Consider the following 26432-nt stretch of genomic DNA (forward strand, 5'->3'; position numbering starts at 1 on the left):
AAATCAACTCTCCCTCTTCCCCCCTCCCCAGGGGCTTTTCAGCTTCCACTGATCTTGGGTGAAGTCCTGAAAAGCATACATTTTGCATTTCCTTTGGCAGTTGGTTAGTTTCCCCCACCCTTCAACTTGGCAGAAAACAGGGTCATTGGGAAAGAAGGAACTTCAGTTGAGAAAGTGCTCCCATCAGATTGGACTGTAGGCAAGTCTGTGAGGGCATTTTCTTTATTAATGATTGATGTGGGAGGGCCCAGCCAACTGGGCAGATTGTCCTGAGCGATATAAGAAAGCCATGGGTGCAAGCCAGTAAGCAATGTTCCTCGGTGGTCTCTACTCCAGTTCCTGCCTCCAGGATCCTGTTTTGAGTTCCCTCCGTGTACTGGCTGGTTTTGGGTGTCAACTTGACACAACCTGGAGTTATCACAGAGAAAGGAGCTTCAGTTGAGGAAATGCCTCCATGAGCTCCAACTGTAAGGCATTTTCTCAATTAGTGATCAAGGGGGAAAGGCCCCTTGTGGGTGGTGCCATCTCTGGGCTGGTAGTTTTGGGTTCTATAAGAGAGCAGGCTGAGCAAGCCAGGGGAAACAAGCCAGTAAAGAACATCCCTCCATAGCCTCTGCATCAGTTCCTGCTCCCTGACCTGCTTGAGTTCTAGTCCTGACTTCTTTCAGTGATGAACAGCAATGTGGAAATGTAAGCTGAATAAACCCTTTCCTCCCCAATTTGCTTCTTGGTCATGATGTTTGTGCAGGAATAGAAACCTGACTAAGACACCTCCGTGACAAACTATGATCAGGACTTGCAAGCTGAAGTAAATCCTTTCCTTCCCAAGTTGCTTTTGCTCATGGTGCTTTATTACAATGGAAACGTAAGTTGGACCATACTTTTCCTGATTTTCCGCCTTTTTGAATTTTGTTTTATTTAAAGAACACCATACATAGGGGGTGGAAAGATGGCTCAGTGGTTAAGAGCACTAACTGCTCTTCTAGAGGATCCAGGTTCAATTCTGAACATCTATGTGTCAGCACACAACCCTCTGTAACTCCAGCTCTAAGAGATCTGGAGCCCTTTTCTGACTTATGCAGGGACAAGGCCTGCACACAGTAAACAGACACATGCATGTAGTCTCTTGGACAGGTCTGACCAACAACTCAGAGGGAGGTTTTCCATGCCTGGCACTGGGTGTATTTTAAATAGTGGATGGCTCCTGGGGCAGAGCATTATCATCCCATGTGGCTTAATTCCATTCAATTTAATTTATAGTTATACATATATATAATTTCTCAGTAGTCCGGAGTAAATATACGTTGCATATGTGTATTTATGTAAGCTTGTAAAATATTATATTTCACTACGGCTTTTCCAAACATCCTTAGTGCCTTGTTTATCCTATTCTTCTGCTCCTTTCTACCTATGCCACTCTCCCTCCCCCCTCCCTCCTGCCTAAAGTCCTCCCTCCCAGTTAGTCTTCTTTTATTCTTCATTTCATCTATGTTCTACTACCCACCCAAGCCCCATGTAGAGTTCCGCCCCATCCCATGGTCTCTGCTTTCTCGATGATGTAATTCCTTCAGTGGTGTAAGATCCACAGGTGAGAGAGAACATGCAGCATTTGGATATCTGCATCTGAGTTAACATGGGTTAACTTGCTCAGTACAAAATATTTCAGTTCCATTTACCTTCAAGTTTCATGATTTCATTTTTCTGTTTAGCTGAATACTGTACATGCACAACAATTCTATTATCCATTCATCAGTTGAAGGACAACTGGCTTGTTTTAATTTCCTGGTTATCATGACTAGAACAGCAATAAGGATGGCTGAGCAAGTATCTCTGTTGAAAGCTATCAACTTCTTTGTGTATATGCTGAGGAGTGATATAGCTAAATCATATGACAGATTTACTTTTAGCTTTTTCAGAATTGTACAAACTGAGGCTGGCAATATGGCTCAGTGGGTAAGAGTACTGACTGCCCTTCTGAAGGTCCTGAGTTCAAATCCCAGCAACCACATGGTGGCTCACAACCACCCATAATGAGATCTGATGCCTTCTTCTGGTGAGTCTGAAGATAGTTTCAGTGTACTTATTTATAGTAATAAATAAATCTGAAAAAAAAATTGTACAAACTGATTTCCAAAGGGCCTGGACCAGTTTACAAATCCACCATCAGTGAATGAGGGTTCCCTATTCTCCACATATCCAGCATTTGTTGTGGATGTTTCATTGTTCTTTGTCATTGTGGCTGGGGTTAAGATAAAATCCCAAAGTACTTTTAATTTGCATTCCTTAAATGCAAAGGATACTAAATGCTTTTCAAGAGATTTTTCAGCAATTTTTATGTATTCTTTTGAGAACTCTGTTCATAGCTTGGAGGTGGTAACACGCATGTTACTGAAGAATTATTTCACGGCCAGCATGATCTACAGAGTTCCGGGACAGCCAGGGTTAAATAGAGAAACTCTGTCTCAAAAACAAAACCAAATCAAAAACTCTGTTCATATCCATAGCCCATTTTTCCTTCATCATTCTTTTTATTTCTTCTTCTCCTATATATTCCACACTGATTGAAGTTTCCCTCTCTCCTCTCCTCCAGTCCCTCCCAAAACTTTCCCCTCCCACCATCCCCCCTCCTCTGTTCCCATTCAGAAAAGGGATATCAAGCAAACATGGCATCTCAAGCTATAGCACGCCCCCTCTTTTTTTTTAATTTTTAATATTTTTTATTACATATTTTCCTCAATTACATTTCCAATGCTATCCCAAAAGTCCCCCATAGCACCCCCCACTTCCCTACCCACCCATTCCCATTCTTTTGGCCCTGGCATTCCCCTATATTGGGGCATATAAAGTTTGCAAGTCCAATGACGCCCCCTCTTTTTTAATTGAGCCATTTGGTTTCTTGATTCTTTGAGTTTTTTAAGATTTAATTTTATTATTTTTGATTATACGTAGCTATTATGTGTATCCACAGAGAGTATATGCACTTGAGTGCAGGTGCCTTCCATGTGCTGACTCTGGAGTTACAAATGGTTGTGAGTTGCCTGATCAAAGTACTGGGATCCAAACATGGGATCTCTGGAAGAGCAGCCAGCACACTGAGCTGTTGAGCCATCTCTAAAGACCCTTCTTTGTTTTTTAATTCTTTCTATATTCTTCACAGGTTTCTATTGAACATGTAACTGCCAACACTTTTCTCCCACTCTGTGGGCTTCCTCTTCATTCAGCTGATTGTGTCCTTCGCTGTACAGAAGCTTTTACGTTTCATGAGTCCTTGCTTGTCAGCTGTTACCCTTAATTCCTAAGTGAATGGAGTCCTAACCAGAAAGGCCTTTCCTACACCTGTCTTGTGAAGTGTTACCTGTATGTTCTTTGAGTGATTTTCTCCTTTTACAACTCAACTACTTTCCTTCTCCTTATTTGATCTGGGAGTCACTGTCTCTGTCCCTGTCTCTCTCTGTCTCTCTTGGTCTCTCTCTCTCTCTCTCTCTCTCTCTCTCTCTCTCTCTCTCTCTCTCTCTCTCTCTTATTTTCTTACTATTTATTCATTTATTTATGTGTGTAAATGTTCGTGTGTGAGGGCATGCATGTACCTGGTATGTACTATGTCAATATCACATGGATATAAAATTGTCTAGTACATTTATTTACAAGGCAATTCTCAAAATACCAGTAAATGGAAAGAAGTCTATAATCCTCCAATATGCCACATTTTAGAAGGAGAGACATTGAGATAGGATCTTAATTTGAAGCCTTGGGAGACCTTGAATTTAACACAATTCTCCTGTCTCTCCCTCTCAGTACTAGGCTTATGCTACCACGAAGCAGCAAAATGACTGTATTAAAGGGTCACAACCTTAGGAAGGCTGAGAACCAGTGTCTTAGATTAATAACTATGATTTCAGAACAATAGAAATTTGCTGGTCGAGGTTCTAGAAAGTAGGACATCTCAGAAAGATAAAACACCAGAAGTGAAGGTCATGTGAAGACTAGCCATTATACATGATATAGTTAAGTGTCCTCATGGCAGAGACAAGACAGCCACTTGGGACCTCTTTTATAATACTATTCATGAGGGCTTCCTCCTTTTGATCAAATCACTTCCCAAGTACCTCAGTTTTCAATACCGTCATTTTGTTGAGTAACTTTCAGCACTTGAGTGGACAGTGGAGAAGTTACTAACATTCAGATCACAGCATGAAATAAATATGCTTTGTTAAGAACATTACTGCCGGGCTGGTGAGATGGCTCAGTGGGTAAGAGCACCCGACTGCTCTTCCGATAAGTCCAGAGTTCAAATCCCAGCAACCACATGGTGGCTCACAACCATCCGTAGTGAGATCTGGCACCCTCTTCTGGAGTGTCTGAAGACAGCTGCAGTGTACTTACATATAATAAATAAATAAATCTTTAAAAAAAAAAAAGAACATTACTGCCTGTGTGCAAGCTCATTTTCCATGGAAGTAAGAAGGTAAAACCATAAGCAACTTCTTATTTATGCTTTATTTCATAAGACTGGACTCCACCAATGCTTTCAATAAAGTCCTCTGACTGCAATCCTGGGCTATATAGTCAGATATGAGACAGAGTCAAACCCTCTATACAACTCAGGGCTTCATTTGTTATACAAACTGATCTTGGGCAAAAGATACTTAGTCTGTTAGTTCATTTTATTTTAATGTTTTGGCTTGACCTTGTTTTTTTGTTTTTTTGGTTTTTGGTTTTTGTTTTTTGTTTTTTAATTGAGACAGGATCTTCTTATGTAAGCCTAGTTGGCCTGAAACTTTCTATTTAGACCAGGATGAACTTGTATCAATCCTACTGCCTCTGCTTCTGCCTCTGCCTCTGCCTCTGCCTCTGCCTCTGCCTCTGCCTCTGCCTCTGCCTCTGCCTCTGCCTCTGCCTCTGCCTCTGCCTCTGCCTCTGCCTCTGCCTCTGCCTCTGCCTCTGCCTCCAGAGAATTTACTGCTTTGGGGGGGGGAGTCTATTTGTTCTTATTAATTAAAGAAAGTAATCTTACATTTATTATTTGGTTATTTACCTTGAGAGGTATTTGAGAATACCTCATTTTTTTAATGCCAGCACCTTGGTAATATGTGGACTATGGTTACTAACATTCAGACCCCAGCATGGAATTGAGAAGAGAGGTGAAATCATATGTTCTATTATAAATTGTGCTTTATTTAAGGTAGTTCTTCATTTTGTGAAGTTCTGGGTAGTATGGTGCATGCATGCTACAGCTTGCATCTACAGGTCATTCTTTCTGCCATTGGAGTTCCAATGATCAAACTCATGTCAACAAGCTTGGTATCAAGTGCTTCAAGTCACTAAGTCATCTCACAGGCCCTGTCCATTTGTTTTTGAGATAAGATCTCATATAGACCAGGCTAGTCTCAGACTTTCTCTCATTGTTATTACATGTGTCTACTTATTGTGTGTATATATCTGTATATATACATATGTTTGGACACGGGGTGATGTAGGATACCTTGTGGAAGTCAGTTTTCTTTCACTATATGGGTTTCTAGGATCCAACTCTGTTAGTGAGGCTAAGAGATAAACAACTAAACCCACTGCACCTTAGAATTTCTATGTAGCAGGCTATGGCACTGAGCTTTGGACTCTCCCCTGCCTCCATATTCTGAGTACTGAGATTCCAAGTGCTCAGATTATGCAATGAAGGTGATCAAAACTAGCATTTTGTTGTGCGTGCTAGGCAAGCACTCTATCGACTGAACTACATCCCAAGGCCTATTATTGCACTTTCAGGCTGACTTACTATATAGCCTAAGATGGCCCAAAACTCATGATCATCCTGCCTCAGCTCCTCATCTTCTGTTATAACAGGTGTGCACCACGGTGCTTGACAGAAGCTTCTGTAAACCATATTTTTCTCACCTGAGACTGGGAATAATGTTTCTAATTGTGGAATAATGGTTACCATTAAACATTGTGATATTTATAGAATTGTAGACAGAGCTTGACAGGTGGGCACACAGTAATAAAGAGTAGTTATGACGGTTGTGATTTGCATTTCTTCTGCAGTAAAATTTTACCAATACATTTACATTGAGATTTAAAAGGGATAAAGAAAAGAAAGTAGATGGCTATCTGTCAACTTGGTGTTAAAGATTATAAATAATAAGGCAAAGGTGTTCATTTGGATTTTATTAACTGATTATCATTTGCTTTGTTGAAACAGACTCTCATGTAGCCCAGGCTGGCCAAGAACTTGATGTGTAGCCAAGGGTAGCTTTCCACTTCTAATACTCCCCTATTCATCTCTTGAGTGATGAGATTGCAGCTGCTTCTACCTTTCCAGGCTACATTTGTTTGCTTCATTTGTTTTGCTTTATTATTTGTTTGATTTGAGATAGGGTCTCCTTAAATAGCCCAAGCTGGCTTGGAAGTCAGTATGTAGAAAAGGACAGACTCAAAGTCATGGTAAGCCTTCCTGACTAAGGCCATCAAGGGTTGACAGTAGAGGCATGAACTCTAATTCATATTTTAATTTGTTTCCTATCACGATCTAATTCTTACATAAACACCCCTTAAGAATACTAATTTGCTCAGCTGTAATAAAAAATAAAATTGGGAAAGTTTCAAGAAGATAGATGAATCTGAAATATTAAGTGGGGTGATCTAGGCTCTGAAAGACAAAAGTTACATTTTATTTTGAATGCAGATCATGCCTATTAATGAATATACACATGCACATAAATGGGTACCAATGTGAGCATTTGCTGTGAAGGTGGAAAAGAGACCATAAGACAAGAAAGCAGAGATAGTATGGGAAGGATATAAGGGCAGTAAGGGGGATCAGGGAGATTATGTAGAGTGGAAAATAAACTCAGATTTTTGTTTCAAAATGCCATATTGAAACCTAATACTTTGTATACTAATTTTTAAAAGAACACCCAAATACATATAATTCTGGAGCCAGGAGCAGTGGCTACAATCCCATACTCAGAAAGCTGAAAAAACGGGGGCCTCTGTACATTCAGATAAGCCTGAGCTATCTAGTCAGCAAGAGGCCATCCTGGATACACATAGAAACCATGTCTCTAAATAACAACAGAAAGAAAACTTCTAAAAAGAACTAGAAAAACAACTCTAGGCTGGATATATGACTAGGTGATAGAGGGCCTATCTACGATATGCCCAGCCCTTAGTAACATCTCCAGCATCAAGAAAAGAACAAGGAATGAAGAGCACTCTATCTGAATGCTCAGACCATGCTGAAATAAGCAGAGTGGTGGAGATAAAGTGGCCAACCCTAGGAGCAGCAGCATCTGTTGCTGCTGATTCTTATCAGCTAAGTTAGGCTGTCACATAAACACACACACTCTTGGTTACCTATTTTATAAGGATGCCTCTGTGTTACAACAGACTTGAATTCTTAAAAAACAGATTATATCGTTATAGAAATACTTGGTATGCATGGCCTGGGGCATAGCTCAAGGGTAGAACACTTGGCTACCATTCCCAGAACCTGCAATAATCCTACTATGACCACCAGCAGCACCACCAGCACCCAGGAACACATACAAAAATTCTAGTCCTTTCAAGACAAACATTGGTGACTCTTAACTTAAAATGTTTCTTAGTCATCTGATCTTACTTCATATGATATTCTTTCTCAAGGATTCCAACCTGGGTTTAATGCTATTTTTATTTTTAAGTTAATTTTATTATTTTTAGTTATGTTTATGTGTAGGTGTGCACAAGAGTGTTCCAGACAATAGAGGCTGTCATGTCCCTTGGACTTGAAGATGGAGTCACAGGCAAGTGTGAGTCACCTAGTGTGGGTGCTGAGAATTGAATTCAACTCTTCTACAAGATCCCATATTGTTTTTATTTTAATTTTATATGAGAGTAGGTAACAGCTCAGTCAGTAACATGTTTGCCAGACAAACCCAGTTTCAGATTCCTAACCATCCACATTAAAAAGCTGGTTCCCTTTCTCTTTCCCTCTCTCCTTCCCTCCCATCTTCCTTTCTGCTTTCATGACTTAATGTCATATTCCTTTCTTGCCTCTTCCTAAATACCAAGCTCCCCACCTACCATCGTGGCAGTTGGCTACTACTAAATAGTCAGCCTTTAAAACATGCATGGGAGTAACATCATCCAAACTGCACAGATTGAATTTACATATTTAGGTATATATGTGGGATGTCAGGAGGCAGCAGCATGAGGATCTCTAGGAGTTCAAGGGAAGCCTGATGCACATAGCAAACAGTCTATCAGGGCTACACACTGAAACCTGTCTCAAAAAAAAATCCCCCCTAACACATACACACACCAACACCACCACCACCACCACAATCACTACCACAAAAATTAAAGAAAAAGAGGCCATGAATTTGAGAGAAAGTGGAGCAGAAACATGAGAGACATTTGAGGGATGGAATTATGTTTAATATTTGCATTAGTTAGAGTTATGATCATGACCTAAACATAAATTAAAAAGGAAAGGGTTTATTTGGCTTAGCCTTCCATATCAGTATTCATCATTGAAGGAAGCCAGAGCAGGAACCTGGAGCAGGCTGATACAGAGACCATAGAAGGGTGCTGCTTACTGATTTGTTCATCATGGCTTACTCAGCCTGCTTTCTTTTAGAACCCAGGGCCACCAGCTCAGGGATAGCTCCACCCAAAACGGGCTGGGCTCTCATCAATCAATCACTAATTTAAAAAATGCCCTACAGGCTTGCCTACAACAAGATGTTATGGAGGCATTTCCTGAAAAGAGATTTCCCCCCTCTCAAATGACTTTAGTTTGTGTCAAGATCACACAAAAGTAAAAAACACAAATTATAATCTCACGATATTTTTAAAAAGTAATTTTTGCCTTGTTGTGGTGGCACACACCTTTAATCCCAGCATTAGGAGACAAAGGCAGGAAAATCTCTGAGTTCTCTGGACTACAGAGCAAATTCCAGGAGAGCCAGGGCTACACAGAGAAACCCTGTCTTGAAAACCTAAAAGTGAAAATATGTCTTTAAAAAATATCTGTGCACAACAGAGAACTAGGATGAGAAGACACCCAAGAATCAATGGGAGTGATCTTAGCTGTGATTCACAGCATTGGGGATATGGGACCTGAAGAGGCCACCTCCTGTAGTCAGGCAGGAACCCCAGTGGAGTGATAGAGACACCATCCCACCCACAAAACTTTCAACCAAAATTTTATCCTGTCTACAAGAAGTGCAGGCACGGGGGATGGAGTAGAGACTGAGGGAATGGCCAACCAATAACCACACCTACTTGAGACTCTTCCCGTGGGCAAGCACCAGTCCCTGACACCATTAATGATACTCTGCTATGCTTTCAAACAGGATCATGTTGTCCTCTGAGAGGCTCTACCTAGCAGCTGACTCAGACAGATCCAGACACCCACAGCCAAACAGTGGATGGAGCTTGGGGACTCTTATGGAAGAATAGGAGGAAGGATTGCAGATCTCAAAGGAGACAGAAACTCCACAGGAAGACCAACAGAGTCAACTAACTTGGACCCTTGAGGTTCTCAGAGTCTGAACCACCAACCAAAGAACATACATGGGCTAGACCTAGGCCTCCGCACACACATGTGGCTAATGTTCAGCTTGGTCTTCATGTGGGGCTATCCAGGTGTTGCTTGGGACATGTTCTAGCTGGGTTGCCTTGTCTGGTGTCAGTAGGAGAGGAAATGTCTAGCCTCAAAGAGATTTGAAGTGCCAGGGTTGGGTGGGGGGGCTGATATAAACAAGGGGCCCACCAACTGAGAGGAGAAGGGGAGGGGGAAGGGTTATGGGAGGGGGCTACTGGAAGTGGGGTGGTGAGTGGAATGTAAAGCAAATAAACAAAAAAATTAAAATTAAAAAATGCTTTCAAGCATTTAAATGAAAAACATCTGTTCACAGTGGCACCTACTTGTAATCTTGGTGAGAGAGAGAGATAGACTCACTGTCTATCCAGTCTAGTCTAAACCCGTGATAGATCTTATCTATCACAAAAACTAAGATGACACTGACACAGAGGATGAACACTCACCTACACACACAGATGCACACCCACACATAAACATGCACTCATGGGTGCCCATCCACACAAATGTTTGGTACCACTTTGTTAGGCTTAGTTAAAAACATGTAGGAGCTCAACCACTAACTAGGAGTTATCTGACCATAGTACTGCTCAGTGTGGCAAGGGGATGCTTTGGTAGGTAGACAGCTTTTCCTTCTGCTTGCAGGTTTGTACCAGGTGAGGCCATCACAGTGGTAAACCACCCAGCCAGCACATTCTTGGTGTTGAATTAACCAAGGGATGTTTCTTTTCTTTTGTGTGAGTATCACATTCCTTTTTATATGTATCAAAACTCGTACTGAACAATGGGTTCTGGATTGCAAAAGAGGATTGATTCTTGCACCTGTCTTTCATTCTTTTGACAAGCAGTTGGCAAAAGCACACACAAGTGCTACCAAGAGATGTTGCCTGATGCCAGGGAACATTCTTACTGAAAAGCCTTCTTTGACACTTCCCAAAGACATTTCCTCTTGGGTGTTTAGACCAAATATCCAATTAACTTTATAAACACAAGTTATATTTTAAATCCTTGAACTAGTTATCATATGGTAATTAAAACTGTTCTAAAAATATCAAAGAAGAAACCTGTCGTCTTTTGCTATCAGAACTCTGCTTCCAGCTTAATTTAATATAATGTTGTAACACTTATACTAAATCTTACTCTTGGTAAACTGAATTGATTTGTCCCTCTTTCGATAACTGCCAAAGATGGGATCACACAGATGAAGAAATGGATTGTGTAGCTTCAAAAGCCCTTTTGACTTCTCTTGTGATCACAGAGCCTCTACAGGTTTTCTGCCAGGGTGTTGTAGCTGCATTATGGTTTTTCTTGAGCCTAAGTGGCCTAATTGTTCCCCCTCCCCCTCCTATCCTCTCTGTCTCCATTTACTCTCACTCCTCTCTCTCTCTCTTTCTCTCTCTCTCTCTCTCTCTCTCTTGCTTGCTTGCTCTCTCGCTCGCTCTCGATTTATTTATTTATTTATTTATTTATTTATTTATTTATTTATTATATGTAAGTACACTGTAGCTGTCTTCAGACACACCAGAGGAGGACATCAGATCTTATTACAGATGGTTGTGAGCCATCATGTGGTTGCTGGGAATTGAACTCAGGACCTTTGGAAGAGCAGTCAGTGCTTTTAACCACTGAGCCTCTCTCCAGGCCCCCACTCTCTCTTTATATGGGTTTATTGAGATACAATTCACACACCATACAGTTTGCATCTTAATGCTATAATTCAAGAAATTTCTAGTCAATTGATAAACTTGGGCAACCAACACAGTCTATTTTAGGATCTTTTTTCGTTTACTCTAGAAGGAACCCTTTCCCCATGAGCTGTAATTCCCTACCTCCAACTTTTCTCCTCTTTAGCAAACATTAGTTCCACCCTCCTCCTTTTTGTATATCTCCTGTAACTGGAAACATAATACATGGCTTCATTGCATTAGCTTAGTGCTGCAAGGTTTGTCTACTCATCCAGTGTTGGCAATGTCTCTGCTTTTTTTCTCAAGTGCCATTTTGCATATTTAGTAGATACAGACCCAAATATTTAAACATGAGCATTTTTGGAGGAAGAGTAAGTAGTGATAGCATTTAAAAATGATTGTATTTCTTTCTCTCTCAAACACACACACACACACACACACACACACACATACAAAGCATATCCCCTAAAACAAAATGGGAACTCCTAAATTCACCAAAATGTGATCTAAGCATGCTCAAGAATTAAACAATCAAATGTAACTGATGAACCATACCTTTCTTTAAGAGCCTGCTTAGTGATGTGGACCGTGAGAATCATCTTTATGGGTTTTAAAATGTACTTTACATTTTATTCTGAAGACTCTTCATCGAATCTCTGGCATTTCTTTCTTTTCTGAAAACCTCTAATATTTGAAAGCAACATTCTGATGAACATTTCATGTTAAATATTTCACCAAAAAGAATACTTTATAACCTAGATTCACAAGATGATGAATAAGGAGTAGCTAGCATTTTCACCTACCAAATCCTCCTTGCAAGTTACAGTCCTGTTCATGCTTATTCTAAAGCCAAAATGTTGTAATCCTAGCACCTAGGAGGTTCAACAAACTGTAAGCATCATTTGGAGTTTCAGCCTAACCTGGTCTACACTGCAAGGCTGAATTTCAAAAATCAAACAAATGAGGTCAGTAAGATGCCTCAGCTGCCCAGTCTAAGGATGTCCCGAATTCCACGCCTGGAAATTATGTGGAGAGGAGAGAACCAAGTCCTGGTAAACTAAATTCCATAGGTAGTCATTGTGCCTATGAACTGGTATGCACACTTGCTCTCCTGAGTAAACATACAGAAATAATCAATCACACATATTTTTCTAGTAGATTTTTGGATGGGTTGTTTTGGTGGCACAGGGGTTAGTTGGTGAAGAGAAGGCAATTTTCATCCTTCTGATGTAATGTGGCTTCTTAATGCAACCCAGAACCTGGACAGAGTTAACGATGTAATAATAATAACAACAGCAGCAACTATTATTATTGTTGCTGTTGTTATTTATTATTATTATTAAATAAAACAATTCTAAGCATAGTGGCACATGTCTTTAATCCCAGCATGTAAGAGGCAAAGACAGAGGAATCTCTGAGTTCTAGGTCAATCAGGGCTATGTAGTCAGACCCTGTTTTTGTTTTATTTTGTTAAGAAAAAGGGGGGGTTAAAACATAAAGAAATAAAGATGAAAGCAAAATGCAGCATGTGACTTTATTACATAGACCTCATGAGATAATTAATAATGCTATATCAAAAAATCACAAAAATTGTCTAGATGGATAAAAGCAAAATAATCCGTAACTTGGTGTTAAATGACTATAAGACAAGAGAGCCTTTTTGTTTCTACCTTAAGGACACCCAATATAGTCCCCACTCAACACTGGAAATCTGTAGGAGATTGATTCTTGAACTCCAATGGATGCTAAATGTCCTTATATGGAATGCATCTGCACCTAACCTATGTGAATCCAATACTATACTTTAAGTACATGACTTTGAATGGCTAATACTGTGTTAATAACGGCGAAATTTAGAAATTTAGAATTTCTATTTAGAAAACAATGTTGACAAGGAAAAAGGTCTCTATGTGATCAGTAAAAGATAGAATAAAAAAGTATTTTTTGGTCACAGTTGACTGAATTTGGCACATAGGAGGAGGCCCACTACCCATGGTAATTTATCTTTTCAATAGATTAAGTAGATCAATCTTTTTACCCATTGATGTTATCAGGGGTCCTTTATTTGGGCAAATCCTTAGCTTTTGTTTTGCAGCTAGCGACCCAGGAGCCCTAAAAGAAAGCCCAATCCCAGAAACACCTCAAAACACCTTTTGTTTTCTTCACAAGAGGACTTTTTTCTTTTTGCTTCTTTTTAGCCTTTAATGCTTTGCCCTCTTTGCAAATCTCCTTAAGCCTCACCTCACAAAGGACCCAGCCACTTGGGGGCTTCAGCCCTATTATCTTCAAGCATTTTTCATAATCCGGACAACATGCCTTCAATATATTTTTAACTTGAACTATTTTCTTATTATTTCATTTGTGTTAATCTTGCCATTGGATTACATCTAATTCCTTGTGCTCTGCAAATATGCTTTTCCTATGCTGCTTAGGATAATTCAAGGCCAGTACCTAACAGACACTTTAAAAGAATAGTAATAAATGTATTCATTCATTCACTCACTCACTCACTCACTCATTCATTCATTCAGTTAGTTAGTTTATGGAGAGGAACGCTTTGCCCAAGCTGGTCTCAAACTCTCATGGCTTCTACCTGAAACATCCAAAACCCTGAACTCACAGATGTCTAGCACCTAAGTGAATATTTTAACAGATAAGGAAAACAAAGAGCATAAGGACATTTGTGCTTTTTCCCCATTAATTTATTTATTCACTTTACATCCCAATAGAAACCCTCCTCCTCTACTCCCAATTCCACCCTCACAACCGTCCCTCATTCTCCTCTGAGAAGGAAAGGTACCCCATGGGTACCTGACACTTGAATTTTTAACATGTCCAGTGCTGACAGTGACTTCCTGTGAAGCTATAGAAAACAGAGCTAATGTTCGTTTACAATGCTCAAATCCTATCAAATATATTTCAATCCACTTTTGTTTTTTATTCTTATTTTCAATGAAATTCTGACATTGCTGTAGATATGTCTTACCAATTTCTTTCTGACCAAGTCTTTGTGAAACAACTGGCCTGCCTTAGCAAACCTTCAGACTCAGAGTAACCTTTGCAGCTAGAAAAACATTTCATAAGTGCTTATTTAAACAATTAGCATGATTCACATATGAGTTTATTTTGAGTTGGAAATATAAAAAAACAATCCTCAATAAGCAATAGAAATGCTTATCGAAATTTTTGCTCCCTGGTTCAAAAATTTAAAGAACTTCTTAGGGCTACCAAGATTTCCTCCTTGACTAACATTTTAATTACATGAAAAGTCTTTTAAATCATACTTCATTTTAATAAAAAATTATGTCATAACATGTTAAATAAAAATGAGGAATCAAGGGTCAGTCCAAGGATCTAATGCACCATACCCAAACTACAATTATCATGTAAAATGTAATTTTAAAAAATAATGAGTTCTGGCTTGAAAATAAATTGCGAGGTAGATACAATAAGTTAACAAAATTGAGGCTGGGGCTGGGACTGGGATTAGAACTACAGTGCTTGTCTAGTTATACTTAAAGTCTCAAGTTCAATGCCTAGTAAAGGTGGATCATACACATTCACACACAGACATACACACACACATATTCACATATACATACATATACTCACACATACACACACACATACTCACACATACTCTCACACATTCACATGCTCACACACACATACACACATAATGACACACATACTGACACATACATATATCACACACATACACATACTCACACATACACACACACACATAATCACACATACATTGTCACATACACACTTACACATACTCACACATGTACATACACCCACACACATATACTCACACACAGACATATCAAACACTCACACAAACATACATTTGGTCCCACATATATACACACACATGCACACACATACTTACAGACACACACCATGTAACTTTAAAACCAGTAAGTAAATCAGTTTGATATTAAGCTGATCAAGATTCTTTTAAGATTTTGTTATTTAAAGTTTGTGTGATCAAATCACATTATGATAACATATAAGAAGAACAGTATTATTTTCTTATTTTATTACTAGTTTTAATTTTTTAATATTTACTAATTTATTGTAGCAGGGCAGTGCTGGCACATACCTTTAATCCCAGCGCCTGGGAGGCAGAGGCAAGTGCATCTCTGTGAGTTCAAGGCCAGCCTAGTTTACAGAGTGAGTTCCAGGACAGCCAGGACTACACAGAGAAACCCTGTCTCAACCCCCCAAAAAATTTTTAAAAGAAGTTTATTGTGTATGAGAATGTGATGAGCTCAGTTGTTTGTGCACAGTATGCCCATGGAAGTCAGTGGGCATCTTCTTCTTCTATGAGACCATGTGAGTCTCAGGGGTCCCAGGCAATTTGTCAAACTTGGTAGCAATCACCTTTACCCACTGTGCCATAATGTTGCCAGACATATTTTTTAATTAATTATTTTTTATATTTTATTTTATTTTGGTTTTTCAAGACGAGGTTTCTCTGAGACTAAAGACAAGTGCCACCTTACCTGGCTAATTTATATTTAATAACAAAATAAAACATAGTAATACAGAATAAAACTAACAAACACATCAGAATAGGACAAAATAAACAGATAAGAACCCTCAGGCTCCTAACCTGTGGGTTAGACTGAAAAAGTTGAGAGAATGGAAATACACAAGTAGAAAGGTCAAGAGAAAGGTCGACTGGACAGAGAGAGAACACCGAAAGAGAAATTGGATCTTTTTGTGAGCTTCAGGGAGGACAGGAGGACATGCTTTCAAATTTTTGTGATATCGATTTTAAGTTACTTATCATAAAGCTGAGATGGATAGAAAATTGGAGTCAGAAGGACAGAGCTAAAACCATTTAGATTATTGATTCACAAGGTCCTAAGAGACCTATATCTAGCCTTTACCTTACTAGTGTTTTACAAGAATAAATCCATAAAATAACCATTAGTTCAATAAACATTCAGTGAACATACCAGAGTACTTTGTAAGGTGCTGTTAGGATGGATTAGAGCCTATAACTTGCCTGTAAGCAGGGGAGGGGACACCAAAGATCACCAGGGCATGCTGATTTACATAGATAAGAAAACCATCAACTTTAGTTTAACTCTGTGAATCATCCTTTCTGTGTTAAATTTCCTTTGTCGGCATAAAGGAATGCAGTCTAAATACATCTCTGTGGGTACATGCATGGTGCTCCTTAGATCCAAATGCTAAACTTTGAAAATGACTTTGAAATGAAAGGTAGCCAGGTTATATCTTTGGCTATCACGCAGCTCATTACAAAGGAGTTCCACCAGGGTTATACTGTTGGGCTAGTCAAACAGGAATCTCAACTACAATCCAAAAGTGTGCTTCTGTGCGAAAGGCACACATTATCTCTTGGAAAGTTACTGAGATAATGAGGTAGCACGGTTTTAAAAGTATGCACTGCTAAACTAGCATTAAAGACTGATGTTTGGCTGAGGGTTTTTTTGTTGTTGTTGGGTTTTTTTTGTTTTTTTTGTTTTTTTTGTTTTTTTTTTTTTTTTGGTTTTTTTGAAGGGGGACTATTCCCTGTGGGCAAGCATTCTAAAACCGAGCTCAATTGTTTGAACATTGAGATGTTTAGAGCTGATGGAAACTATTTATTAGTAGAAACACTTGGGGACTTGGGGGAAGGGGTCTGGGAAAGTAATTCAGTGCCTGGCAAACATGAGAACTGGAGTTAGAGGTGAGGGAGAGAGAGACAGAGACAGAGACAGATTGAGAGAGAGAGAGAGAGAGAAATGAATAGCTGGGAAGATAGCTCATTGGATAAAGATCTTACTGGTGGAATCAGCAAATACCTGAAAGTGGCCACCTATAATCCCAGTACTCAGGAGGCAGAGACAGGATCCCTGGGGAAAACTGCCCAGGAGTATTAGAGTATTCTGGTTCAGCCAGAAACCTTCCATCCTTAAATAAGGTGAAGGTAATGGAGGAAGACCTCTGAGGCCAATTTTAGGCTTCTGCACCGACATGCTTGCACATGAACCAAACCACATGTGAACACTCAGACTTACACACAAACCACACACATATACTCAGAAGAGGAACACAAAGTGTGCGGCACCATTTCTTTTTTAAACATATAATTATATTTAACTCTTTTTTCCGATTAATTTATTTATTCACTTTCCATCCTGGTCATTTCCCACTCCTTCCAGACACCCTCTCACCATCCCTCCTGCACTCAGGGTGGTGGCACCATTTCTTAAAGAATACCACCTAAGGTGATCCTCTGACCTCCAGACTTCCTGGCACACACATGCATTCATATGAATACATACATGTTCACACACAGACACACAAAATAATGAACATGAACAAAATGGGGCTTGTTTTGTGTTCTTTTGTTTTGTTTTGTAGGGTCTTACCTATCCCAGCCAAGGATGAACTCAAGCCTCCTGCCTGTCTCCTAAGTGTTGTCATTTCAAGCAGAGATCGAACCCAGGGCTTCACCCATGCTACACAAACAGTTTAGAACTATACTAGCTTCCTGTCTACAGAAGGTTTTTGTTTGTTTTACATTCTGAAAACAGGTTTTCCCTCTGTAGCCCAAGCTGGTGTCTGCCTCCTGAGTGCTGGGATTATAATAAGTGTGGTCATTCTACACTGCAGAATTGTTACAATCTAGCTTATTTTACTTTAGATTTAATTAATTAATTAAACATGTACCTATGCAGGGCTCATAGGGGCTCACAGAGAGAGAAGTAACAATCACTGATCCTGTATGGTCTGAGCTAGTTCCTCTGCAAATATTTTATGGTTATGTAGCTTGGCATTCTCGTGAGACTCTTAACAGTGAGACTTGGGGTGTCTCTGACTCTTGCCTGCTCTTGGAACCCTTTTTTAACTACTGGGTTGCCTCATCCAGCTTCGCTATAAGGATTTGTGCCTAGTCTTATTGCATCTTGTTTTTCCATGTTCGTTGGGTATCCCTGGGAGGCCTGCTCTCTCCTTCAGGGAAATGGAGGAGGAATGGACCTGGGGGAGAGGGGGGGGGTGGGGAGGGACTGAGAGGGGTAGAGGGAGAGGAAACTGTATTTGGGATGTAGTATATGAGAGAAGAATAAAAATGCAATCCTCTCTTTCCACCTCATGTTTCTGGGCCTGAGTAGAGAGAGTCAGGCTGTGTGGCAAGTGCCTTTACTAATGGAGCCTTCTTCTTGGCCCTCTCTGCTTTCTTCTAAATGCTAGAACTAGAAAACCATGGTAAAAGTGGAATTCAAGTTAAACTAGACAAACTCGCCTATACTGGAACACTGTGGCCCTCTTGATAAATTAGAAGCAGGCAGGGACTGTTCAATAGGGACTGGCACAAGAAAAGTTGCAAAAGTAACCTTCCCGAGTTAGTGTGTCCAGAAATTGTGAGGAAAGTGTGCCAGTGACCACACCAAGCCTTGGGCCATTTCCTGAAAACTAAGAATCTCCTTCTGGAGCCTCCTAGAAATGTGCACGGCAATACACCATGTGCTGAACCCAGACAGACGCAGGACAACATCGCCAGTAACAGAGATATATTGTCTCAGAAAAGCATGAGTGCTTACACATTTCTTCTTCACCATTCTGTGCCTTTCGTAAGGTCTCCTAGTTGGCTAATCACTGACTAATATTTAACAGGGCCTTTCCCCAGTGCCAAGTGTTTCCCTGCTGGTTGAGCCTCTAGGCAAGGTGGCCTCCCTCATTTAAGAAGGCCTAGTATTCACTACAAGCCCTATGCCTCCCCTATCCCCATCCTTCTGGCCCTCATTTCACTATGTAGCACAGGTTAGCTTTGAACACTTCAGCAATCCTCCTGCCTCAGCTTCCTTGTCCAGAGCTCCTTTATAAACAGGTCTAATTATAAGTTTTAGATATATTGGGACAAAACATATATTACTTAAATTAATTTTAACTTTATACTTTTTATAATAAAATCCTTATAAATACTTCCTGGATCATACAACTTTTATTAGTTACATATACATTGCATTTATTTATTTATTTATTTGTGTGTGTGTGTGTGTGTATGTGTGTGTGCTGCGTTACACATATTTCAAGGCACATGAGTGGAAGTCAGAGGGCAGCTCTCTCCTTCCACCATTTAGGACAGCTTGGGCAAGTGCCTTTCCACACTAAGCTCTTTTGCTGGCACTTGAATTCAATTTTTAAGCTCCTCATACTTTCGAATTCTTCCCTGGCATATGTAACATGGAACTTACCTGAACCAACTTTAAATTTTTACCAAACTTCCCAACAGACTCTTCCTGGCCAACAACAACAATGTGCTTAGGGCTGGAACGCTGCCAAGCAGGAAGTTCTGGGGGGGGGGGCGTTCTATGGTTCTCATATAAAACAATCTAGCCAGGGTTCAGAGGGACACTTAGACTTTTGGCCCTCCAAGCTCATTTTGGAGCTAAGATGAGTCCATGGATCGAAAAACAGATACAGAGAGGAACCCAGTGTAGATGGTGGCACAGGGGCAGAACCGTGGGCAACAGAAAAGGTGTCCCCCAATTGTTTCTGGGGAAAGGACACCCACCAGAGGAGACCCACTTAGGTCTAGTGCAACTAAGTGATGTCTACCACCTCTTCCTTCTCTCACCCACCTCTCACTCCTCCCTCTCAAGGATAAAGCTACCAGACAAGTGATTTAGGCCAACAATTCATTTGGCTGGTGCCAGGAACACACGGGCCTTTCCCTGACTATGATGAAATGGGCGTGCTGGCGCTAGGTGGTTATTCCAGTACTAGATTGTTGAGTCGAGAGAATGCCAATTTGAGGCTACCTAGTATGATCCTCTCTCAAAACAAACCAAGCAAAAACAAAGGGGCAGTAGCTGGGAGGTTCCCCAGTTGGAGTCCTTTGGTGTCAAGTCTGAAGAGATCAAAGCGAAGTACTATACCTTCCCAATGAAAAGGGGAAAAAAAAAATAAAAACGGCACCGTAACCCCCCCCCCCACACACACACACCTGACTTATCTAGGAGACGTTCAAACATGCTCCGAATTTCCCAACTTTACAGTTATTTCAGTAATGTTTGTGAAACATGGATTCCACGCCAAGCCTTGTAGACTTACTTCTAAGTTCTTCCACCAGGTAGGTAATGGAAAAACAGGCTTGCAAACAGAGTTCCAGTCCCCATCCCTCCTCATTGCCCATCCCTGTTGCTGCCTGGTCTCTCAGTTCCCCACCCAGTTGATGTGACAGGCTCCTGGCCCAATCCCCTTCCTGGTTCCCAGGCCGCTGTGAACACCATCTGAGCCAATGGCTGTGGCCGCAGGGCGGAGGAGGCTGGCAAGAGGGGAGGGAGCGCTGGCTTTAGAAGCACAGCTGCAGAGATTCCTAGGGGCAGAAGTTGTCTGAGTGCTTGGTCGGAAGCTGTAGGGCCAGATCAGCGACTCTGCGACTTTTACGTAAGTGCTTTGCAGCTCCAGGGGCTCGAGGGGAGCCGGTTTCCTGGGCGTGGGTAAGAGTGGGTCCTGGTGAGAGCATCTCCGGGAACCTTAGTGCGTATTACTAGGGGGCGGGGGTTGGGCAAAGGGGGAGATCGGAGAAAATTTCTTCTGGAGTCTGAGGCTCGGCTCCTGGGCGATCTTCGCCAACGGAATGGGTGGGAGCTCCAAAGGGTTCCTTATTACCACCCTGCCATCACTTTTTCTGCTCTTCACTGCGACTGCTCTCTAGTTCCTCCTAACTTGTTGCCCACCACAGATGGAAGGGCTTAAAAGCCAACCCTTACCCGGATTCCCTAAGGCAGCGACCACCCCTGAAGTGGAAATCCTAAGCCTAACTTCCCTCTGCCTTCCATTTCCAGCTACTGCCATTCCTCAATCCATCCCTCCCTCCCTCCCTTCCTCCTCAGCCGCTGGAAAATCCCGGAGCTAGCAGCCTAGGTCGCTTCCCTCTAGTTCCAAATCGCCCGCTCTAGGTGACCCAGCGGGTTCCTGAGGACCCTGAGGCTCCCAAAGGGGCGGGACGCGGAGCGGGTGCGGTACCCCCCCCCACCCCCCCCACCCCCGACAAGGAACCTGGTCTCGGCGGCTCACCTTCCGCCCGCTCCTCTCCCCAGCCCTTACACTGAGCTTCGGGACCGCGCCGCGACTCCCTATGAGTAAGCAGTTTTTTTGGTGGTTTTGTTGTTGTTGTTTTGTTTTGTTTTGTTTTTTTCTTTCGGTGGCAGAAGCTTTCCAGGCTAGCCAGGAGGTACCTTTTGGTTCTCTCCCCTAGCAGCACCCTGGCGGTCAGCTTGAGTCCTGATGGCTCTGGTTGTGCAACTCAGAGCTAGCGAGCCGGGACCGCTCTGGGACCCCTGGGAGGCTGAGCCGAGATGGTGGCTGAAGCCCCATTCCCAGACTCAGCTGCACTTGCCTGTGTTTACTTTTCTCTGCCTGCTTACTTTAGCGACCTAATGAGAGGCCTGAGGACACGGACTAGCCCTGCGGTCGCCAGTCCCAAAGTTGCTGCTGCTGCTCCACTAGCTCAAGTGTTGGCGGTTCTGAACCTCCCCCTGGCTCCAGGCCCTTGCTTGCTCCAGCTTTGCTGACAGTTTACATCCTGAAGACTGGCTTTTCACTGGAGCTGTATAACTGACTACACCAGTGGTGCAGGTCTAGCTTGGATTTAAACTGGGGCATCTAGTATAGGACCAGACCAGAGGGATGCTTCTATCACCCTTCCACTCAGGGGTAATGCAGACAGGGTGAAGGAGCTTGAGTGAATATGGTAGGTAGAAGTGTAGGTGAAGTTTAAAAACCTACTGAGCAGTAAGCATTTACTCCATTTCAACATCACAATGGGTTTGGGAGACTAAAGTTGAACACTGAGATGCAGTTTACTGTGAATTGCAACTTAATGGCCCAGGTCCCACACTTGCCAATTGGCATCAGGCTTCTTAAGTCTCTGATGCCCCAAGGGTAATGGTCACATGACCTCTTTTGACTTTAAAACTGGAATGCAATGGCTGAGGCCCATGTTCCCCAAACTGCCAAGACAAAAGTGTGGAGGGAGTTGGTGGGAGGGGCGATGTGTGTCAGCATCCACTGAACTGGATTTGCATGAGGGGAGCAGAAAGTGATATTTTGCTGTGGTTTTAAGCAAAATTAAAAATTAAAAAGAATAATAAAAATAAGAAAAGAGCTGCTTTCAAAACAAAGGCTTCAAATGTACTTATGTGGTGACATATATCTGTTTTCCAGAAATTCCATATACCTTTTCTAAATTTTAAAATCATGTTCTAAGAAAGCTAATGTTTAACTCATGTCTCATTTCATCCCTAAATGGCTGGTTTTGAAGACATATCCCACAAGATAGTGTTAAAAAATAAACCATCACTACCCTTTAATCTGCTCTATACTATTCTCAATATTGGGCATCTACTTAAAGATAGAGAACAATCCCTTGTGTAAAATTAACTATCAATTATTTGTTGTTTGGAATTTATTGGCTTAGAAACCATACCCAGACCTACTTGATACAAAATTTCCAAAGTTGGTTGGGTTTTGTGCTGTGTGGTGGTTTGATTAGAAGACTCTGAAAGGACTTTTCCATACTGTCCCATAATGGAAGTTTCCCTATCTAGATTATATATTGTCACATATGAAAACAGTGTAGAACAGCCAAGTGTGGTGGTGGCAAGTGATTATAAGCTGAGCACTTGGGAGGCTGAGGCAGGGGCATCAGCCGTCCAAAGCCAAGAAGGACTACATGATGCCCTGTCTCAAGCAATAAGTGTATGAGTTAAGGAAACAAGGAAAGGGAAGAAAAATAAAAGGAAAGGGAAACACGTAGAGGAGTCACCCAAGTCAGGAATGTAAAAGTCTTACTTACTTGCAAAAACAGGCTTTGTTTACACATATTAGTACTTAAAATCAAGTACTGCAGACCCTACCAAAGGGAAATGAGGGTTAGGGGTTGAGGACCCTTTAGAGATGGTTCACATGATAAAAGTCAGTCCTGACTACCCAAGTCCAACCCCCTGGACCTATTGGATAGCAGAGAACTAGCTCCTGCAGTTTGTCCTCTAACCTTTACATAGCAATTCTTAGCACACTTTATGTTTGCATACACACACACACACTATATTTTTTAAAGTAACTGGGGATATATAAAAGATTTTGGGTTTGCGTCTTTCCTCCTAGACTTTTTATTTAAGTAACCTGTGAATACCTCCTGCACTCTGTTTTCAGCTGTACATAAGATTCTGAGCCTGAAAACCACACTTATCTAAAAGCACAGGGTCCTGATGTGCAGGCTAGCCTGTTGCACAGACTAGCTAGCAATGGATTTAAACTATACCTGAACTCCTAGAGATGAGCCCCCCTAGTGGAAGGAAGGAAGGTGACAATATAATTTTAGAGTGAATTTCTAATAAAAGTTTAACTTAAAAAAAAACACATTGTTTATGCAGTTCAGCACTGTGTACGTGAGTAGACACTAATAACCATTGTTAATTTCCTAGCTTTAAAAGATGTTTAGATAGATATATAAAATAATACTGGCTGAGTGAAGATCAACATCATCTATATGATTGTTGTTATTCTATCAAGCCAAAATTATTTCAAAATGAAAATATTTTAAAGCCAGTCGTGGTTAAATTACATCTCTCATTCCAGCATTTAAGTGGCAGATTCAGGGGAATCACAGGGATTCCAGGACACCCTCAATCAACTAGCTTGCTTCAATGTGAGCCTGGCTCAATAAGGCAAGAAGAAAAATGGTTTAAATTGCCTCTCTCTCTCTCTCTCTCTCTCTCTCTCTCTCTCTCTCTCTCTCTTAGTTATACTCATGGTTTTCTTTTTTAATCATTATTTAATTGTTTTCATACAAAATAGTTTGGTCATATTTTTCTCTCCCCGCCCCCAGCCCTCCCAGATCCTATTCATCAAACTCTCTCTCTCAAAACAAAATGAAAATCAAAGAAACAGAAAACAATTCAGACAAACCCAGTGCGAAATCATTTCTAAGAGGTGGAACACTCCTGACGAGCTGGGCTGCAGGCTGTCTAAGTCATATACAAACAGAAACCTGAGCCTGAGAACCTGAATTTGATCCCTGTACCACCTAATGGCTGTTGAGAACAGACTTCTGACAGTTGTCCTCTGACCCCCACACATGACATGGCAAGATGTGCTACCCAATAAATAGAATTACCACTACTTTCTGGTCCATAGCACTTCTTGAAATGCCCATACACTTAAAACAACTCTCATTGCTGGCCAGAATTGGAAGACTGTGAATCTGTTTTTCTTCTTTCTTTCTTTCTTTCTTTCTTTCTTTCTTTCTTTCTTTCTTTCTTTCTTTCTTTCTTTCTTTCTTTCTTCTTCCTTTCCTGTTTTTTTCTGTGACACAGGGTTTCTCTGTGTAACAAGCCCTTGCATTCCTGAACTTGCTCTGTAGCCCAGGCTGGCCTCAAACTCAAAGAGATCCACCTGCTTCTCCCTTCAGAGTGCTGAGATTAAAGACATGTCCTACCATGCCTGGTCTGTAACTCTAATTCTTAATTTCTACCCTTGTATCCCATTTGGGATGCAAGCTAAATTATGTTTTGCTTCTGTTATGCTTCTGTTGTGTCTTTTAGACACTGAAGCCTAAAATGTCTAGTCTCTTTGATGATCTTTAGAGTCTAATTGCTAAAATGTTACTAGGTTTGTGACATTTGGAGTAGGATTAGTAATACTTTGATGTTGATAAGTCTCTTCTACAAACAAAAAAAAAACATATTAAACTTGACCACGACTATTATGGCAGAATATTACTACTCAGTATTCTATCAGAAACCCAGTGAATTTTTTCTCCTAGGCAAGTAATATGATTGCTGTCATAAGAAAGGGGGAGTGGGCATCTTGGCCATGATGCTTGAACACTCAAGTGATGCCCTTAGTCCACTTCTAACTCCGTGTTTTGTTTAAGGTGTGGTTCCTACTTGGCTTTTTACATTTCTTGATATCATATTCTTGGCATATATTACAATGGCAGAGATCTATATTTGTATTCAGTCTAGTATACTCTGGGTGGGAACTATATAAAGCAAGACATTTGTTGTAACCAATTCTAAAAGTAACTGGTATGAAATGAGATTTGAAAATGAACATCTATCAATGTATGGCAGTTTGAATATCTGTGTTTTAGAATTATTTTGTACTTGTTAGTATGGCAGGTTTTTTTTTAATAGAAAATGATCTAAAGGGGACAGACAGATCTGTAAAAAGTAAGAAGCATAAGATTAGAAGTTTCGAAGCTGGGTTCACATTTCGAGTCTGTACTTATTCTAGGGAGTGGTATGCCATATAATGTAAGCTTAATGTGATATAGGATTCCAAGGCTTTTTGGATGCATTGTTGTGACTGTTTTCAGTTTGGAGTCCTTTGTTTAAAGTTGTGGCAACTATCTAATGCTTACGTGACAAGCCCCACCCCATGTGTGTCTGTGTCTGTGTGTACCTTATGGAGATGGACATAAAGTCTCTTTCTCAATGACCTGCCTCCTTTTTTTTTTTTTTTTAAGACAGAGACTCTGACTGAAACTGGAGCTTGTCCATTTGGTTAGACTGGCTGGCCGGTGAACTGAGCCCTAGGGATCCCCCCTGTCTACACCTCCTCAGTGCTGTCTGTCAGTTCAGGCGCATGCTACCTCATCTGTCTTTAGTGCTTATATGTTGAGAAATCCGAACATAGGCCCTCATGCCTGCATAGCAAGCACTTCACTGCAGAGCCATCTCCTCAGACCTTAAATGCCATTCTTAAGAGCCAATCTCATAATACATGGGCCAATTTATTTTAGTTATAGAGGGGAGGCCATTTCCAAAGATTCACAGCTAAATTCAGTAGTATTGAACGTTGCCATATTCTTACTACTTGAAAGTAAAATGTGAGTCGGGATTGTTCTAGGGACGAAGAAATGTTCTATTTAATAGAAAATGCTGAGAGAGGAGGGGTGTGGTATGAAGGGCCTGCAATCTCAGCATATCAGATGCCAGTGCATACAATGAGTTCTAGACTAACCTTAGTTATGGGATCTTATCTCAAAAAAAAAAAAAAAAACCGACAAAATATGGAGGTGCAAGTATATTGGATATAGCCTCAGAGGAACTGCCACTGAGTCAGAATTTCATCTTAAGAAACTCACATAATAGCTGGGCGTGGTGGCACACACCTTTAATCCCAGC

At 41.0% G+C, this 26432-nt stretch overlaps 1 protein-coding gene, 1 long non-coding RNA gene and 1 other non-coding gene across 4 annotated transcripts in view; 2 read left to right on the forward strand and 1 right to left on the reverse strand.

Annotated features, from left to right (window-relative positions):
- The first annotated feature begins 294 nt into the window (after positions 1-294).
- LOC147004686 (uncharacterized) lies at positions 295-9707 on the forward strand. Its single transcript, XR_015047097.1, has 4 exons — positions 295-467; positions 749-865; positions 7712-7784; positions 9333-9707. It is a non-coding gene; the product is annotated as an uncharacterized LOC147004686 (long non-coding RNA).
- Positions 9708-10325: 618 nt separating this feature from the next.
- LOC115030208 (small nucleolar RNA SNORA40) lies at positions 10326-10452 on the reverse strand. The gene has a single exon (XR_003835819.1). It is a non-coding gene; the product is annotated as a small nucleolar RNA SNORA40 (small nucleolar RNA).
- Positions 10453-20542: 10090 nt separating this feature from the next.
- Pls3 (plastin 3) overlaps positions 20543-26432 on the forward strand; it is a 90994-nt gene continuing 85104 nt past the window's right edge. For both annotated transcript variants that reach the window (XM_029473185.2, XM_021153032.3), the window contains exon 1: positions 20543-20682. The gene's annotated coding sequence lies outside the window, so the exon portion shown is untranslated. The remainder of the gene's footprint in view (positions 20683-26432) is intronic.

The sequence above is a fragment of the Mus caroli genome, unplaced genomic scaffold (assembly GCF_978045245.1).
Source record: "Mus caroli unplaced genomic scaffold, Mus_caroli_1 scaffold_5, whole genome shotgun sequence".
Lineage (NCBI taxonomy): Eukaryota > Metazoa > Chordata > Mammalia > Rodentia > Muridae > Mus > Mus caroli.